General features: G+C 46.6%; 1 long non-coding RNA gene across 1 annotated transcript in view; it reads right to left on the minus strand.

Moving 5' to 3' along the window:
* Nucleotides 1-506: 506 nt before the first annotated feature.
* The window catches only part of LOC129145794 (uncharacterized), a 49744-nt gene continuing 33396 nt past the window's right edge, over nt 507-16854 (minus strand). The window contains exons 3-4 of the long non-coding RNA XR_008551866.1: nt 1668-1779; nt 507-526 (exon numbers count right to left, since the gene is read on the minus strand). This is a non-coding gene — a long non-coding RNA (uncharacterized LOC129145794). The remainder of the gene's footprint in view (nt 527-1667; nt 1780-16854) is intronic.

Genomic DNA, 16854 nt, shown 5'->3' on the forward strand with positions numbered 1-16854 from the left:
GATTTCACATTTCACATCCTTTTCTGGAAACTTCAAAATCTTGCGACAAATTAGATGACAGAACATAGGTCAGCGCGAGTGCCTCCAAGTTGCTGGAATCAGCAATCCCAAGACAAGAGCGCCCGTCAGATGGAATTATCGGCACCGAAGGCCCTGCGTTGAGTTTTCTGCAGGAAAATTCCCTCCCCGAACAGGCAGAGCTGGAGTCTTCCTTTACGCTGCCCCCTCTGTGGAAATGTTTTATGTTTAATCAACCTCTCTTTGCCCACATGCCTGAGAAATGCAATTCCCTTTTCTATAGGGAAAATTGGCCCCTGACTGATTTCCATTACATTTACGTACCCGCAGCCTCGCTGGGCAGGCATCCGCCGGGGCTCCGTGGTGACAAGGTGATGGATGGCACTCTCTGGAGTAGAGAGGAGAGGCATCCCCACAGGACCAGCTTCTCCCCATCTCTGTTCTGCAGCACACCCCCGCACAGCTGGCCGCCAGACACCCAGCGAGGACTGACATCCCACAATGTGCGCTGAAAAGGGGACCTGGGAATGTCAGGTACAAGGACGGGGCCAGGTGCCCCGTGGTGTGGTCGTCCAGCTCTGCCACTGACTAAATACATGACCTTGGTTAAACCATAAATACTTATAGGTAAAATGGGATTCCTCCTGCCTGACGTATCTCAGGGAACAGTGCGGAGGTGAAAAATGATTTTAGGAATGCAACTTTTTGGAGAAATATCATATACAGTCCAGCAAGGATAAAAATTCAAGGTGCTTCCATGGTGCCCCCATTTGGCCAGAGCAGTAGAGTTTTGTGGCCACACCTGAGGAAGGGGCTTGATGACCTGTAGGGGTCCAGTGCCGCCTCCAGTTCTAGATGTAGGCAGGAGCTCCAGCAAGTCATTCCAACTTAGCTACAAAACACCTTTCCTTGTCTATAAAGTAATCAGCTCACAGCGTTACTGTCCGGTGAGTTGCATGGATGACATAATGAACACTGTTGGGCTGATTCTAGCTCTGGACACAGTGAGTTCTAGAAATTCTGGTGCAATGGGGTACCATATTTGTCTTAAGGGTGAAATCAAGGAATGGTCAAAGGACAATAGTAGAGGAGGCAGTGGTCCTTCCTATGGCCCTGGGCCAGAAACTGCCAGGCCCTCTTCTAGACCATCTTGCTCCCCACCTCCCCCTCGGGACCTCAAAGGTTGGGATGATTACAAAGCAGAAGTGGGTCTTCCCCCACCCCCGCTCTCCAACAGAAGACATAAGACATAACTTCAATACAATATGAGACTCGGTCTTCCAGAGTGTGCATGCTGGGGTGGGCGGAGAGCAGAGCAATCTAGGGAATCCACAAATACACTCAAGTGAAAGAAGTCAGAGCACAGGAAGCAAGGGCCACTGTCTCCTGGAATACCCAGGACTGCGCTACTTTAGCATCTATTGTGCAACATGGCTCAGTAGACTTCAACGCCCAGGGTCTCACCCAGTCCTCACAAAGCTCCTTCACTTCCACAGAAGAAGAGTTTCGTTGTGGCCCCAGCTTCGGCCACACCCAAAGGCACCAAGAAGAGAGAAAGCACGTGACAGCTGTTGCCTTCTGTCAGGTCACTACGGTCACACTCGCCGGCTGCTACCAGCTCATGAGGTGGGTTGCAAAATAGAACTCACCCAAGCGGCAGACTTCGGGGGCCGGGACCGATGCTTTCCCACCTTCACCACCTGCTGGAGCTTCCGTGTCTGAAATCTCCAGGTAAGTGGTTGTTCTAGGAACTCTCTGGACCTAACGGGGAGAAACAAAGGAGCACAACTCTTAACTGCGCGTGGGACACTGACGACAGAAGACCATGAAAAGTGGGAACCAAAATTTCCTGGAAAATGGAGGGTGGAGAAAATTTGAATGTTATGGTGAAAACAAATGAAACTAAAATCCATTAAAAATAAGTTTATATTTAATAAAAGCATGGCTATCCTGCAGTCATTTGATGACCATTAAAATTAACAAGCGATCCTTTTCCGAGGAAATTACATAATAGCGTGACATGACACGGCTCCAAGAACGGCCATGAAGAGGATAATTTTTGCCAAAAATGCTGAGGTTTCATCAACTTTTCCAAAGGCTTCCCGCACCCTCTGATATTCAAATCATCGAATTATTCTCTTGTGAAGCCTGGCATGCCAGCCTCCTTGTCGATTTTTCTCTTTTTCAATTATTAACTGGTCCAACCCTGTCAGATCCTCATTTGTCAATTATTTTGCATGAGATTAGAGAAATTCTCCATCATCCCTTTCATCTTTACAAAACCCTGCATCTTTTTCAAAGTTTGCAGTTTCCTTTTGCAATCAAAGTGCAATTTGCTTGTGCTGTGCTGTCAGATTGGCGAGAGGGCCAGCCGAGGGACGGATGCGCTACTGCGAGCGGGATGGTACGTGTCGAGGAAGGTTTTAATTCTGATGAGCAGACAACTCATGAGCGCCGGCTGAAACCCAAGAGCTGCTCATCCTCACGCTTACATAAGCCATGACCTTGGGATGCTGATGATAGAAACTCTGGCACGAGAGGCTCCACTCCCATAAGAAGGATAACCCTAACTCCTGGGTAGCAATTCAGATGGCAAGCGGCTCACCTCCATCCCCACCCAGCTTCCCTTTGAGGAGCAGGACAAGCATTTTTCTAAGTGAGACAAGCATTTTTTCTAAGCATTTAGGAGGTAAGGAAACAGACTCAGCCAGGAAGACCTTGTTTTAGAGTTTCTTCCCAACTCACTGTCCTCGGGGTGCTGACTCATTGATCATTCCCTTGCTTAGCATTGAGTACTGTGCTAAGTCCTTCACATATGTCTCTCTGCTTACTCCTGATAAATGTCCTAGGGGGTGATGACAATCAGGCATCATACATTTCAACCCACCAAAGACAAAACTGAGAACACTTAAGGAACTTACTGTGCTAAGTCAGACATTTCAACAATAACGCTGCATTCGCATCACCCCCTAGCCGTGATGGCTCCCAACAACCACTATTCATTTGTCACTCAAAGGATCAGTGGGACAGCAGGGTGAATTCTGGTTCGGGGGTGTCAGGTATCACTGATCTGTGGCCAGAGCTGAAGGTGCAGTGGCCACCTGGAGGAAAGCAGTAGGCCTGAGTTTGCACTGTTCAAAATGAGCCACTGGATAGGGCCTCCTGGTGGTATAAGGGGTTAAGTCTCAGCACTGTGAAGCTATCCGCAGCCTCTGCAGCACCAGTCCCATCCCCAGCCAGGGAGCTACCCACATGGCACAGCAGACCTCTCCTGTCTCCCCGCTGCTCCCCTCCCCAGTGTATTTCAGTAGATCCACCTGTTCAGCTCCCCACTCTGTGTCTGGTGAATCCTCTCACCACCCCACCTCTGGCTTCCATCCAAGCTTTTGTATGCATAAGTAAATAAAAAAATAAATCTTAAAAAAAAGAAAGAGCCACTGGATAAACAGAGTGAGAGGGATAAGAGGCAGGGCCTGCGCCTCTGCTGGGAGGCCTGGCCACTCCTGAGTCAAGCAGACAGAGGCTTATCCCATCAACCAGGAACCCTGACAGCCTGTTTGTACCACTGGCCCAAGTTCCTACAGCAAGTTCTGCCTCGGGAGCCACTGCTGTAACCACCCATCTGGTGGTCCCTGGAACTAATCCCCAGGGTCAAAGGTGAAACCCTCTGGGGCCTCCCCACTGACTGCTTGGTTGGTGCCTCTGGCCAAACCTCCTGGCCTCCTAACCCTCTTCTACTCTGAGTCCAGCCCTGACCTGGAGGCTTGTTTTGTGTCTCCAGGACACCCAGAAGCAAGAAGAAAACATTTCTCCCTGAAGGTTCTGGCCTTCAAAGTCCATTTGAATAGCAATTTCCAGCTCACAGAGCATCATCATGGTTATTATCTCAGCGGAAGCCTTACCCCCAAAGCCCATGGGTGGGGTGGGGGGCATGATCGTTGTCATTTTGCAGGCGTTGCAGCTTAGGAGAGTGAGCAGCTCCCCAGAAGCACAGCTCAAGGGCGCAGGGTCCTGCTGTGACCAGCCTCTGCGGACTAGACTTGAACTGTAACTGGGCGTGGACTCTAGTTCCTTGCCTGGACAGCTGAGGGGCTTCATTTAATGTTCACAGCAAGGCAGTGGGGAAAGGTCTCTTCTTGTACTCAAGAAGTCAAAACTGTCCCAGGTCATACACTAGGAGGTAGCAGGGCCAGCAGCCAGCCCAGCTGTGCCTTACTCCAGTGCCTACCCCTGAGCCCCCAAACCCCAACATTCCCCTTTTTTCTTCTATTTTCTCCCCACTGCTTGGGAACCAGCTGCCGAGAGCTGGATGGCCTCTTGCCTTGAACACTTGTGATGCAGCCAAACCACCGCCAGCTCATCTCCATCTCTGTCCTGGGCTCATGTCTGAACTCTGCTCCGGACCCCTGAACTCCATCTGCCCAGGGGGTCCACTTTCTGACACTCAGACTCAGCCCCGATGTCCGTTACCTTTCATCCCCCTCACACAGAGCTTCCCCTCATATCTGCTGCCCCCGTCCAGGCTGCCACGTTACGATGACAGGCAGATCTGCGCATCTCACATGTGCAAAATCTACATGTACACAAGGTTCATGTTGTCAGGCCATTCTGCAGTTACTTCTCTTACTTCAGCTTGGATGGAAGCTTCTTCAACTTTGGACAAATAGCTCATCATTATTGTCCTAAGAACAAATCCATCATTTGTTCACATGTATGTCCCAGATAACTAGCTTGACTTTTTTTTTAATACGGTATTTTTTTACATTTATTTATTTATACAAGCACTGGGTACAGTCAGAAGCGCGGGAGGGTGAGAGAATTCACCAGAGCCAGAGCGGGGAGCAGAGCAGGCAGAAGGACCGAAGGACACTGCTGAGGGGAGCAGCGGGCGGCAGGAGAGGTCTGCGCGCCACGTGGGACCCTCCTCCGGTGGCCGGGGAGCAGCCGGGGATCGAACAGGTGCTGCAGAGGCTGCGGGCAGCTTCGCAACCCAATGCTCAACCGCTGCGCCACTGGGGAGGCCCTTGACTTTTTTTTTTACTTTAAAAAGAACATAGGGAGGGGAGGAGGGATTAGGGTCAAAATAAGGGGGGGGGGGAATTGTATGGGGAATATAACCGAGATGAAAATACATACATTGAGCAAAAATGAAAAATGATGTAAAAATAATATATAAAAAAAATTTAAAAGAGAATAATAATCAAATAAATTGAAAAAAGAATAAAAGGAAGCATCTTGAGCAAGTGTTCAGTTGGCATATGTGACAAATAATAGAGGTATGTAGGGACTTTTAGGAAACAATACAATATATTAAATTGTTTTCAACTTTGAAAAAAAAGAACATATAATGAAATGGGCCTTTTTTGATGTATGGTTCTCTGGACTTTACCACAGAGATTTGTGTCAATTGTTACCACAATCAACAGACTGACCTCCCCGGTGCCCGCTCCAGGCACCCATTCAGAGTCACACCCTCTCCCCCACCCCAACAGCAACCATCTTCCACCAGGTCCTCCTCACTACGGTTGTGTGTTGAGAAGGTCGTGAGAGTGGAATCAATCCCTGTAGCCTTCAGAGAACGGCGTCTTTCCCTCAGCATGTTTTTAAGACAGCCTGTTTGTCAGAGCAGCAAGGGTCACTCCTCACCCACTGGCCGGTACCCCGTCCTATGGATGCCCCGTTCTGTTTATCCACTCACCCGTGGGGCCACCTGTCCAGGCTGGCAGATCCTGAACAGCACTGCTATGAAGACTCACACAGAGCGTCTCCACTGCTCTAGGGTAAGCATCCAGGAGTGGGTTTCTGGGTCATGGGGGAAGACTAAAGCTCCCTATACAAGGAGGCACCACAGCTCCAGCAGCTTCCATGCTGCCTCTGTGCAGTTTTGTGTTACAGGCAGATCCTATTGCTCATGCCTGCACTTTGATCCTGGGGTCATTAGAGGGGCTTCTCTGGGAAGACGAACATCCATGGGCTGCAGCAACAGGCTCCTTGTCCTCCTGCCTCCAGTCACTTTGCCTTCTGGAAGACGCCATCAAGGAAGCAGAGGGCAGGACGAGGAGGAGGTCTGCCTGCTCCCTCCTTGCTGGTCACTGCCTCTCTGCGGCAGCCACACTCCCTCCCCTGGCCCCCGCTGGCCTGCTCTTGGCCCGAAAGGGTCACTGGTCATTGTGCTCTCCCTGGTTACTGACCTATTCAGTATCTTACTTAGCATTTCCAAGGTCACTGTAAGATGGGGAGATAGAGGAGGAAAAAAGGGCATGGGGATGACTTGTCCAAGGTCACAGAGCTGGTAAGCAACGAAGGCTAGAACCCAGGTCACGTGACTCAAGCTCATGCTTTTCCCAAGAAACCCTCATTGCACCCCATTTGTATCCATGTTCTTAGCGCATGTTTCCACAAATCGTTTATTGCAGGAAACCTGACAAGGCATCAGCCACGTCTCGTGTTCATGATCCATTTCTTTGCACATTTGTCTGCGCTAACATAGCTTCTCTTCTGCTGTTTCTGATCGCATTCTTTAATTTCTACAATGCATGGCTTCTTTCCTTTCCATTCTAAGTTTCATAAAAATGATCAAAATTGCTGAATAAAACATGGAAGGCTAAATGAAATGTTTTTATTCTTAACCGAACATTGCATAATGCTGATAGGTCCTATATTCATTATTTGAATGAATTATTTACTGGATGTATTAATAATTTCTTTTAAACTTTAAATATTTTAAACTAAGTTTCTATAGGCATAATTTCCAGTGGGGAAACTGAAAGCAAGTGATTTTGTTTAAGAAAACAAGCACTGCTTCCACTGGACGGTCCTCACCCGCTTGCAGGAGCAGGAACCGGGCACAATGGGCAGCTCCAGGCACGTCCATCTATTCCCTCCTTTGATTACTGATGTCACTGAAACCCCTTACCTGGGTCGCACCACTGGTGAACAGAGGAACTAGTTCTCTTGGTTTTCAGACCCCCAGTCTGTTTGCCACATACAATTTTAACTGAAGATCACCAGGGTCACGACGTGCACCTTGAGGGTCTGTTGGGTAGGCCTGGTTTACCGTGACCAATTATCCCAATTTGCCGAAGATTGGGGAGTTCCCATCAAGATAGCCTCAAAGCCCCTCTTGAGTAGTTCACAGGTGGACAAGAGAGGCAGGCTCGGGTTCCTGGGGTTGTGCATGAGAGAAACGGGAGCAACAACGCTATTTCTGTGAGTCATCAAGACCAAGGCCATGGACACCAAAGCTTTGAGTTCCAGTCTCCAGGGGCTGTGTCTCTTCCTGACTGTGGGATCTTGGAAAAGTTATGACTATTTCAAGCCACATTTTTGCATCTGTAACAAGGAGATGATCCTACGCACCTCGTCAGTATCAAGTGAGGGATAACTACAATAATGGGGTGAGGGACAATCAGGTAAGGGATACCTACAAGCACTTTATAAACTGTAAAGTGCTGTGGAAAGATACTATTAGCAGCAACAGTAAGAAAACCAAGAGACAGAGGTGCAGTATGGACAGAGAGCTGGAATTCCGGTATGGTCACTCTCAAATGATAAAGCACAGAGGAGCTGGTGAATTCTGCAGAGAGTAGAAAACAGGATGGAAGTCAGGGCTGGGCTGTTGACATGTGGAGACCAAGAAGAGATCTTATGTTTCCCCATCTTTAAGCCAGCAGCTCTTCTCTCTCTTCTGTACTGAATTTTCAGATTAAGATTTTGCTGGTTAAAGACAATCGCTCTAGTCTAATGCTTTCAGCTTACATAAGAGATAATTGTCCAGATAGGGGAAGGAATCAGCTGCTGAAAACCCCCAATGGAATTCATGTGAAAACAATAAGATGGTAATATCCTCCAAATGGAATATTGTTGAAGTTTCTATGTGACCTAACCCTCAGCTTCTATTATAACAGCAGCCCCCAGAGCCCACCCACTCCAGAGTTAGACGGCTTCGGCAGCATTATTATTAATATCACTTAGAAAGCGCAATGAACCAGCCATCACGGTGACTTGCTGAGAATCTCAATGAGGGGCCCAGCATTCTCGTCGGGGGTGCAGGCGAGGTGTCGCTTCCATGCTAGCAATCCTGTTGTCATTAAATCTGCCACCCTTGTCAAGCAGAATCATAGCAACATCAGTAACCAGCACAGCACAGAACAGATGTTTCAGGAGAAATGGACACATCAAGACTTTACCAAAATAGAATCATCTCCAGCATTTACATTTGTCATTTTGTGTATCTGGTTTCTATTTTCATCGGCATTACTCTCATTCTCTCTTACTCTTTCTGGATTCTTAACCTCATATGAGTTTATAATGCTGCTTTTCCATTTGACAGTCCCCCGCGAGGGTTCACTGAAAGCATAAAATTATTTTGGGAGCTATAAGGCAGCGAAGATGAAAATCTCCCAGCCCAATGGTAACTAATCGAATCATGCAAACGTGTTTTCCAGATCTAAGTGTTTATAATGGAAAGAAAAAGAGAGACACATACAAAGAGCCAGTACATGAGGGAAAACTTCAGAAATGATGGTGCAGCAGTGGTTAGCAGAAGGCCTCTCTCAGAGTTTATCTAAAGGGACAAAATATTGACAGCTCAGAGAGGAGTCTGTCAACCTCCTTGCAAACATCTGTATGTCCTCAAAAACGAATGACATCTCCAGGAAGCATTTCTATCTGGAAGCTTTATTTTTCCATATTTAAATTAAAATGGAGAACTAGAAAGTGTATTAATTTATTTTAGAACAATAAATGCATTGCTTGTTAACACTCAGACCATATTTCTATGAAAAGGACAGAAAGGGGAAGAAGAAAGGGATTTGCCAAGCTCAGGTTGGCATAAACCAGTTTCCCAAAATTCTAGACATGTCTGTGTGGACGCTCAGATTTGTCATTGGCAACACTGTCAGTGGCTTTTCTTCAAGTGACAAGCTTATTTCGTTCATTTTTGAGAGTGTCTGCCAAATGCCCACATCTAAAGAACCATCGTTTGTCAGTTGTTTTCCGAGTAAGAACGGTCTCCAAAAATGAAGCAGCAGTGGCTCTTGCACTGCAGCCACTGAGAAATGCTTTCCCTCAAGACAGCCCAGTTGTTCACAAAAGAAATATTCCATTGTTTCTTATTTCTTCACACAGAATAATTCTTTTTTTTTTAAGATTTATTTTATTTATTTATACAAGCACTGGGCACAGTCAGAAGCGCGGGAGGGTAAGAGAATTCACCAGAGCCAGAGCAGGGAGCAGAGCAGGCAGAAGGACCGAAGTACACTGCTGAGGGGAGCAGCGGGCGGCAGGAGAGGTCTGCGCGCCATGTAGGACCCTTGCCGGCGGCCGGGGAGCAGCCAGGGATTGAACCAGCGCTGCAGCGGCTGTGGGCAGCTTCGCAACCCAGCGCTCAACCGGGGAGGCCCCACACAGAATAATTCTTTTGGGTTAACAGTGAATAAGTCAATCAAGAAATTCCTGAGTGACCTGGCCCTTCTTACTGTATCATGCAAAGTCAACAATTACTCCTACAAATACTCCTACTGGCTTGATCTGTACTGAAGCCTTGTACCCCATCATCTTTGCATCATCACTGCAAACGTCAATGGAAAATGCATATGGCCTCTTGGCATCACAAGCAAAACACCTCTGACCTCTCAGCACCCCTGCAGGGACCTCCAGGAAACTCCAGGTCATGTCAAAGAACAGATGGTGATAACCATGGTCTTAAGTTCTTGCCTTCTTCCCTGCCTTTCTTCACTCTGCCTGTGAACAAAGCAGGTGAAGGCTGGGAGCCAAAAACGAATGGGCAACCACAGAAAAATATGACAAGCCTCCCCTCCCCGAAGATCCTGGTCTCTTCCCAGGTATCACCCAGTGATCTGCCCCTTTCCTGACCTGTCCCCTGCCCCGTTAGTTGAGTTGACCTTGACGCTTTTAGCCAAAATTTCTTAATCAAACAGAGCAGTCAAAAGGTCACAGCTTGAGCCCTGAGATGTGGTTCCTCGAGTCAGTCCTTATGGATTTGCCACCTGCTACACCTCTTATCTATAGCGGTAATCAGTTATCATTGATTAATTCATTAGTATTCAAACAGTCATTCTTGTTCGATCTCTTTTTAATATCAATATGCTGCAATGGTGTTCTAAGCATATTTCTTAGATCAGACCATGTGAAATTGCTATTTTGGGTGAATCAAAAATGTTTATCATCAACTTCACATAGTTCAACCTAACAAGAGCCAAAGCATCGTTTTCCACTACTGGAAGGGAAAAACAAAACACCAAGCAAAAGAAAACAGATGAATTCCAAGGAGTTGGGTGGACATTGACTCGAATCAGGAGACAAGCCAGCATGGTAAAGATCACAGGCCTTGAAATGAGTCTTAATCAAAACCAACACAACATTCTGGTCCTTGCTGGTGTTGTTCAAATAGCAAACTCACCTGTTCTGCGCTCCGTGCTTCTGTGCACTTGCGGGGAATGAACTTCCCGCCTCCAAGCTTCTTCCATGTGGGCATTTAGTCCACATCCCCGCCTGCTCCTCTAGTGAGGAGTGTAAGATAAGGTCCTTTCTCCTTCCCTTCAGATGCCACGCTCTGCTCTGTCCCTCAAAACTGGACATTAGACAGGAGCAGGCTACCTGCAGGTGGGAGGGACAGGGGGCTGGTTGGGGCCACATGGTCTTCAGGTAGAAATGTCTATAGCATTCAGGGCTGCACTACTGCCATACGCCAGAGGCATTTCGATGGCCTCAGTCACCAGGGCCCTACTTGACAGAGCAAGAGATTTTTCTGATTATTTTATTTTTATTTTTATTTTATTTTATATATTTTTTACATCATTATTCATTTTTGCACAATGTATGCATTTTCATCTTGGTTATATTCCCCATACAATTCCCACCCCCCATATTTTGACCCTAATCCCTCCTCCCCACCCCGCCCCAGAAAAAGACTAATTTATAATAAAGTAAATATCGAAATCAACAAGCAACTATAAACCAGAGATTTTTTTTTGATTCTTTAAACAACAACACAGCATTGTTAATGATTTCTTACTCCGGCTATAGTGTACTGCCTGGCCAAAGGCGGCCATTCAAGAAATACTTGTTGAATAAGTGCATTTTTGCAAATTTCCAGCTTCTTAAAAGAATTCGACTCCATGGCTTATCCACCCATGAAGACCTTGGAGAGAGGTTTGCGTTTTATGTTAAGGGAACGGGAAACTATTGAAGGTTTTAGGCAGGCGGCTGTGTGATCAGACTCCTGTTTAAAATGTTAATTCAATAATCCTGAAAGCGAATGGGAACTTGTTTCTGGTGGAGATCCAGATGAGGACAGGTGGTAGGAGGATGTTACAGGAGCCTGTTTCCACCTCATTACCTTCATGGTCTTTTTTCAGAGCTGGAATGGGGACATTTGCATCCGGCTTGATCTTCCAGGGGTGGATATTGCTACTTTGGTGACCTGCTTCACAATGTTTGGCTGTTTGTCCTTGATACAACCGGCCTCTTTGGAGCTCGTGATGATGCTATCAGTATTTTCCCCAGTGGGAAGTCAAATTCACCGTGGAAAGTTATTGATGAGTTTGGGCTACATTGCTCCTCTGAGATAAAATGACTTCCACTATTATATGGCTGACAATCTGGATGCTCTTCCATGTAGTCAACTGACCGTGGTGTAACCCAGGGACACTAGAGAGGTATGTCTCTGCTTTCCATCTCAGAACTACTTGTAAACAGAGTGATGGAACATCCCAGAAATGACAAGGGGACTTGAGGACCTGCTGCAAGGTTTCAAGGACACTTTTACACTTGCCTCCCGCAACCACAGGATGGATCTCTTTTCTCTGAAAAGTCACTCTCTGTAGTCAAGGACACTATGTCTACAGCAAAGAAGGGAGGAGGAAGAGTATCAGCTAGTCAACTAGATCGCCTGGTTTAATCTTTGAGTTTGTAGGGGGAAGACAGCAGAGGGAGTCTACTCTCACAGCCAAATCACAAGGAAAATAGGACACTGGAACTGAAGCCAACCTTGACCACGATTAAATGAAAATAGGTCTGACATTGTCACAAAGACACGAGGCCAGGTGTCATCAAATAAAAGGTGAGCAAAAAGACAACAGGTGTTGATGCTACTTTTCCTGTGTCCCCAAGACTTTGAATCTGCATTCCTGCTGGGAATTAGTGGAGTTTAGATCATCCCTGAGGGTACCCCATGGGAGTGAAACCACCACTACCAGCCCCCGAGTCTCCAGCTCGGCAGGCTGAGCATTCTCCTGGACCATGCCCAGTGCTTTTGAGAAATGTTTGTTTAAAGCTCCAGTTGGACATATTTTTGCATGGTTAGACCATAGAGTCTGATGTTCAAGAAGCAAAATTTTTCCAAACATTCATATAACAGATAGTTATTGATTGACTAGGAGGTGGCAGTCTTTATACTACGAACTAGGTAAACAGATGTGAACAAAACAACAGTCTGGGACCTTAGGAATACGTGTAGATGTGGGCGGGGCAGGGTATGGAATTTTCCACTTCTCAATCAGATATTGTGAGAGAAAATTCATGCATCCCATTATTCTATGGATGAGGAGATTGAAGACCACAGAATTGTTTTCCTAGCATCGCACACATAGTAAACAACAGGACCAGGGGTGATAAATAACCCTTTTTTAAAAAAATGCTAGCAAATATTTAACATGGGTAATTTTAAAGATTTTTTTGTACAAAATCCCTGAAGGTACCGCAACCATTTTCCAGATAAGAAAACTGAGCTATAAGTTCATAGAACTGATAAATTACTGGGTTCAGGTTGATGCCTCAGGAGGGATATTCCAGAGACAGGGCTCCTGACCACCATTACACTGTACCAATATTTCATCTCAGCCATACCCCCAATTTGCGAAGAGCAGGCTATAGAAACCACCTACCGGCTGACATTAAAGTCAGTAAAGGTCATGAGAAAATAGAAGTCGATTTGGAATTCCCCAAAAGTGCCTGAAATCTCTTTTTCTGGATTCCACTGTAGTAGGTTTTTCATGCAGGAGTGAAACAGGATGCTAGAAAATGATTGTTCCTAACAACAGAGGCTGAACAGAGGCTGATTTCCCATGGAGATAAGAGGCCCTTCATCTTCCCAGCCCCCTCCCAGGGCCGAGCGTGTTCCACCATGCTCTACTTCTAATTTTCACTGATTTGTTTTCAAGAGAGCTTTGCAACTTTTTAACCTAAGGACCCCACTCAGCTGCCATTTGTCCCTCCTCCCCCCAAAGTAGAAGTTTCCCTCGAGGCTCTAGACACAAGTCTGTTCCTGACCCTTACTAACTGTGAGTCTGTAGAAACTGACATCTCTTGGGATTTCTACCTCCATTCCTGCAAGATGGGTGTGTATACGCTTGACATCACAGGGTGTTGGGAGGACCACAGAGGTTGTGTTCCTATGGCAACAAGGACAAAATGTAAAGAAATGTTGACTCTCACACCCTAGCTTCCTTGAGGATTTCTTTACAGTCACCACACCTCCAGAAACAGGCACCAATTTTATCATTGAATGAGAAGTCTGAAAAGAGTCTCAGTGATGTCACAGGGCACAGACTTAGGGCATCTTTCTCTTCAGCCTCTGTCATGGAGATGCCATCTTTACAGTCTCAGATAGGCTGCTTCACTAACTCATTGTGATCGCTCTCCAGGAAGAAGAAAGGGTAAAGGGAACTGCATATGGCTGCTGAAACCAGCTCTCTATGGAAGGAAAATAACAGCATTTCCAGAAATCCCCATGTGTGGGGACAGAGTCAATGTGCAACTGGTCTGTGTTGCTTCTATTCTTGCCTCTGTGACACCTGGAGCCTCAGACACAGAGCTGGCCATGGCCAAGAAAGGGATGAAATGGCCAAACTAGTGACCTGCTCTGCCTCAAGGACAAAACCCCCAGGAGATGTTCTTGACCAGCTTGTGCACATTGTTTAATAAAAGGTACGTGTTGGAAGTCTGTGTTTGGCTCACCTGTTACAGCCTGGGTTACTCCAGTAGGGTATAAAAGGCCCTTCAGGAAACATGAGCCGTGGTCCCCTGACAACAAGCTGGTTGGTGTGGATCTTGGTAGGTTAGGATATGCTGGGAAGTATTTTCTCTGACATGGAAACACTGTGCCTGGAGGTCTCAGGACTCCCTGGGGTCAGCCTGTACTTCTCTCTCACCACCTGCACCTTATTTTTTTTATTAGAGATAAGTGTGCACATGAAGCCATACACATATATCCTTAAACGTCTAACCTGTGGGCATGTATTTGATAGATGTATAATAAATGAATTGGCTAGCAATGGAAAATCTATGTAGTGTCTATCATATAATCTAATTCCATATATATGATAAACGACATATGTAGTTTACATGTATAGTATACTATATATATAGTCTTAAGGTTTCTTTAATTACCCACCCCTGTGAAGATGTTGCACCCACCCAATAACCTTCTGCCTAGCCCTCATTGATGAGAAGTGAACCACAACAATCTAGCTCTGTGGGGTCTCAGGAACTAAGGATTTTGAATAGGTAACATTTCTTAAACAAAAATGGAATTTGACACACATGAAAAAGAAAATCATTTCTCTAATACCGGGGTTCTCAGACTTTAGCTTACCACCAAATCACAGATTGCCAGCCCCAGTTCCCAATTTAGTGTATCTGGGTGAGACCTAAGAATTGATATTTTTGACAGCCTTCAGGTCCTGCTCAGCTGCTGGCTCAGAGATAACACTTTGAGAACCATTCTCCCCACAAAACAAAAAAGAATAGGATTTTTTTCTGCTTGATCTTTGACAGCTTCTACTGGATCAATTTTATGGCCCAAGCAAAGCTGCAAGTGAGGGACGCAGCCCACAGGAAACCTGGATGGGGTTCACCGCTATGTTCCCCGGAGAAAATGCCACATAAACATCAGCCTGTCTCCTTGGCTTCCCTTGGTCTGTGCTCAGAAGGGCACTAATACGAGGCTGGCTCTTTGGCCAAGCGCCACAGCATCTCTGCGAGAGAGCTGCCATGAGACCGCCTGGAAGGCAACAGGAAGGACAGATGAGTCCTAGGACGGCCTGTTCCCACAGCACATTTTTCATTCCAAAAACAGAGAAACCACGTGTTTGAAGCGGCTTCAAACTGCAGCCGTGGGAAAAAGGCAGCAGGTTCTTAAGGGTGATGCTGAGGTTGGAAGCTCACGGCTTGGTAGGGGTCCCTGTTGGCTTCAGCTAGGAGGATGTCTGTGTCTTGGGGTGGACAGAATGAGGCCAGGCCTCCCGACAACCATGGAAGGCATCCAGGCGCTGATGTCTCCTGAGAAATCACTGACCTCTCTCTGCTCCCCCATTCTCATCACCCCAGTACCTGAACCTTACCTGAAGCAGGACTACAATCGCTACCCACAATTCAAAATCCAGACTCTCTAAAAACCCAGAGTTTATAACTCAGTGGTGGCAAAACTTGGAAGTACTTGGTCAAATGCCTGACATAAATTGATGTTGAACTATGAATATTTTTTTTTTAAGTTTTCTTCGAAACAGGTACAGATACTCAGTCCTGGCTAGACATTCCAGGCAGGTCTTACCTATCCCGTGGAGAAAGCATCATCCTACTTTTCAAAGGTCTGATCGAGTCTGACATCTGAAATGGGGAGTTTTTAATGTGGGGTTGAGCCTCTGACTTGTGACTGGCCTGTTCATCTGGCTCCCATTTCGATGAATATTCCAGTTAGACTTGCCAATATCTCCAGCTACATTCCACTGGGTACTGTGCCCCCACCCCCTGCTGTTCTTGAGTCCCCAGTGAGTGGAGGTCAGATGCCACTACCCCTGGACCCAGTCACACCTTGAACTCATCAATGAGCCTCACTAGCCCAGTCCCTGCTCCCTGGACAGCAAGTGAGGTGTCCCCGAAGCCCTGGGCCATCCGCTCTCACGGGAAAAGCACTTTAGTAGTTCAGGCCGCTGGTTTCTCTCCTCAGAGCACAGCCCATGTGATCTCTTCACACAAAGGGAAGGAGCCAAGGCCCAGGACAATTCATCAAGTCCCTCCATTACTGTCCCAGTAGGATTCTAGGCACATTATTGGAAGCTCCTAGAGGCAAGAAGCAGACCTTGCCAACTTCTTAATGGAACAAGCTCATAATGTGCAGAACCCAATGAAAATGAAAGTGCAGGGTTTTCCAAAACCTATTAAGAATTTCAAGATGGCCACCGCAGAGCATCAAACCAAACACAGGGTCTATTAAGGGTGAGCACCTGCGAGGCTGCAGTCACACTCCCACGGAGCTGGATGGCTTCTCTCTTTTCCTCAGCATCTCAAATAGGATGACTTGACAAAATATTGTTTTAACTGAGCACCATCGACGGCAATAAATAGAGGTAATTCTAAGCAATGACTTCCACAAGATGTTCGAGTTGACATCACACTATTGCCCCTACTTCCGTGCTCCCCATCAGACAGCCCACTAAGCCAGCTAACTGCTCTTTTATGCACTGAATCAACACTTCTGCAGCAGGCAGATTGCCCAGAAGATGGCAACACTGCTGAAAATCTATCTGTGTTCAAAGCAACTTATTATCCTCACAGCATTTCCCTCGTTCTATATACACCAAGTTGCAGCCTCTTCCAGAAACTACCAGCTACCACTTTCCCAAAGCGTTTTCTTCTGATCGCACAGTGGGTTTGACGGCATATCCATTTGCCATGATGAGTTTATACACATCCAACTTCTCTCCCTGAATATTCTGCTTATTCAACTGCTGCCAACTCATGACAGGAAAAGCTAGCCATCCAGCAGTGTGACCAGAGTGTACACAATCACACCTAATTGGTAGGAAAGGTTGC

The sequence above is a fragment of the Talpa occidentalis genome, unplaced genomic scaffold, assembly GCF_014898055.3.
Source record: "Talpa occidentalis isolate TD23 unplaced genomic scaffold, MPIMG_talOcc4v2.1 talOcc4.10, whole genome shotgun sequence".
NCBI lineage: Eukaryota > Metazoa > Chordata > Mammalia > Eulipotyphla > Talpidae > Talpa > Talpa occidentalis.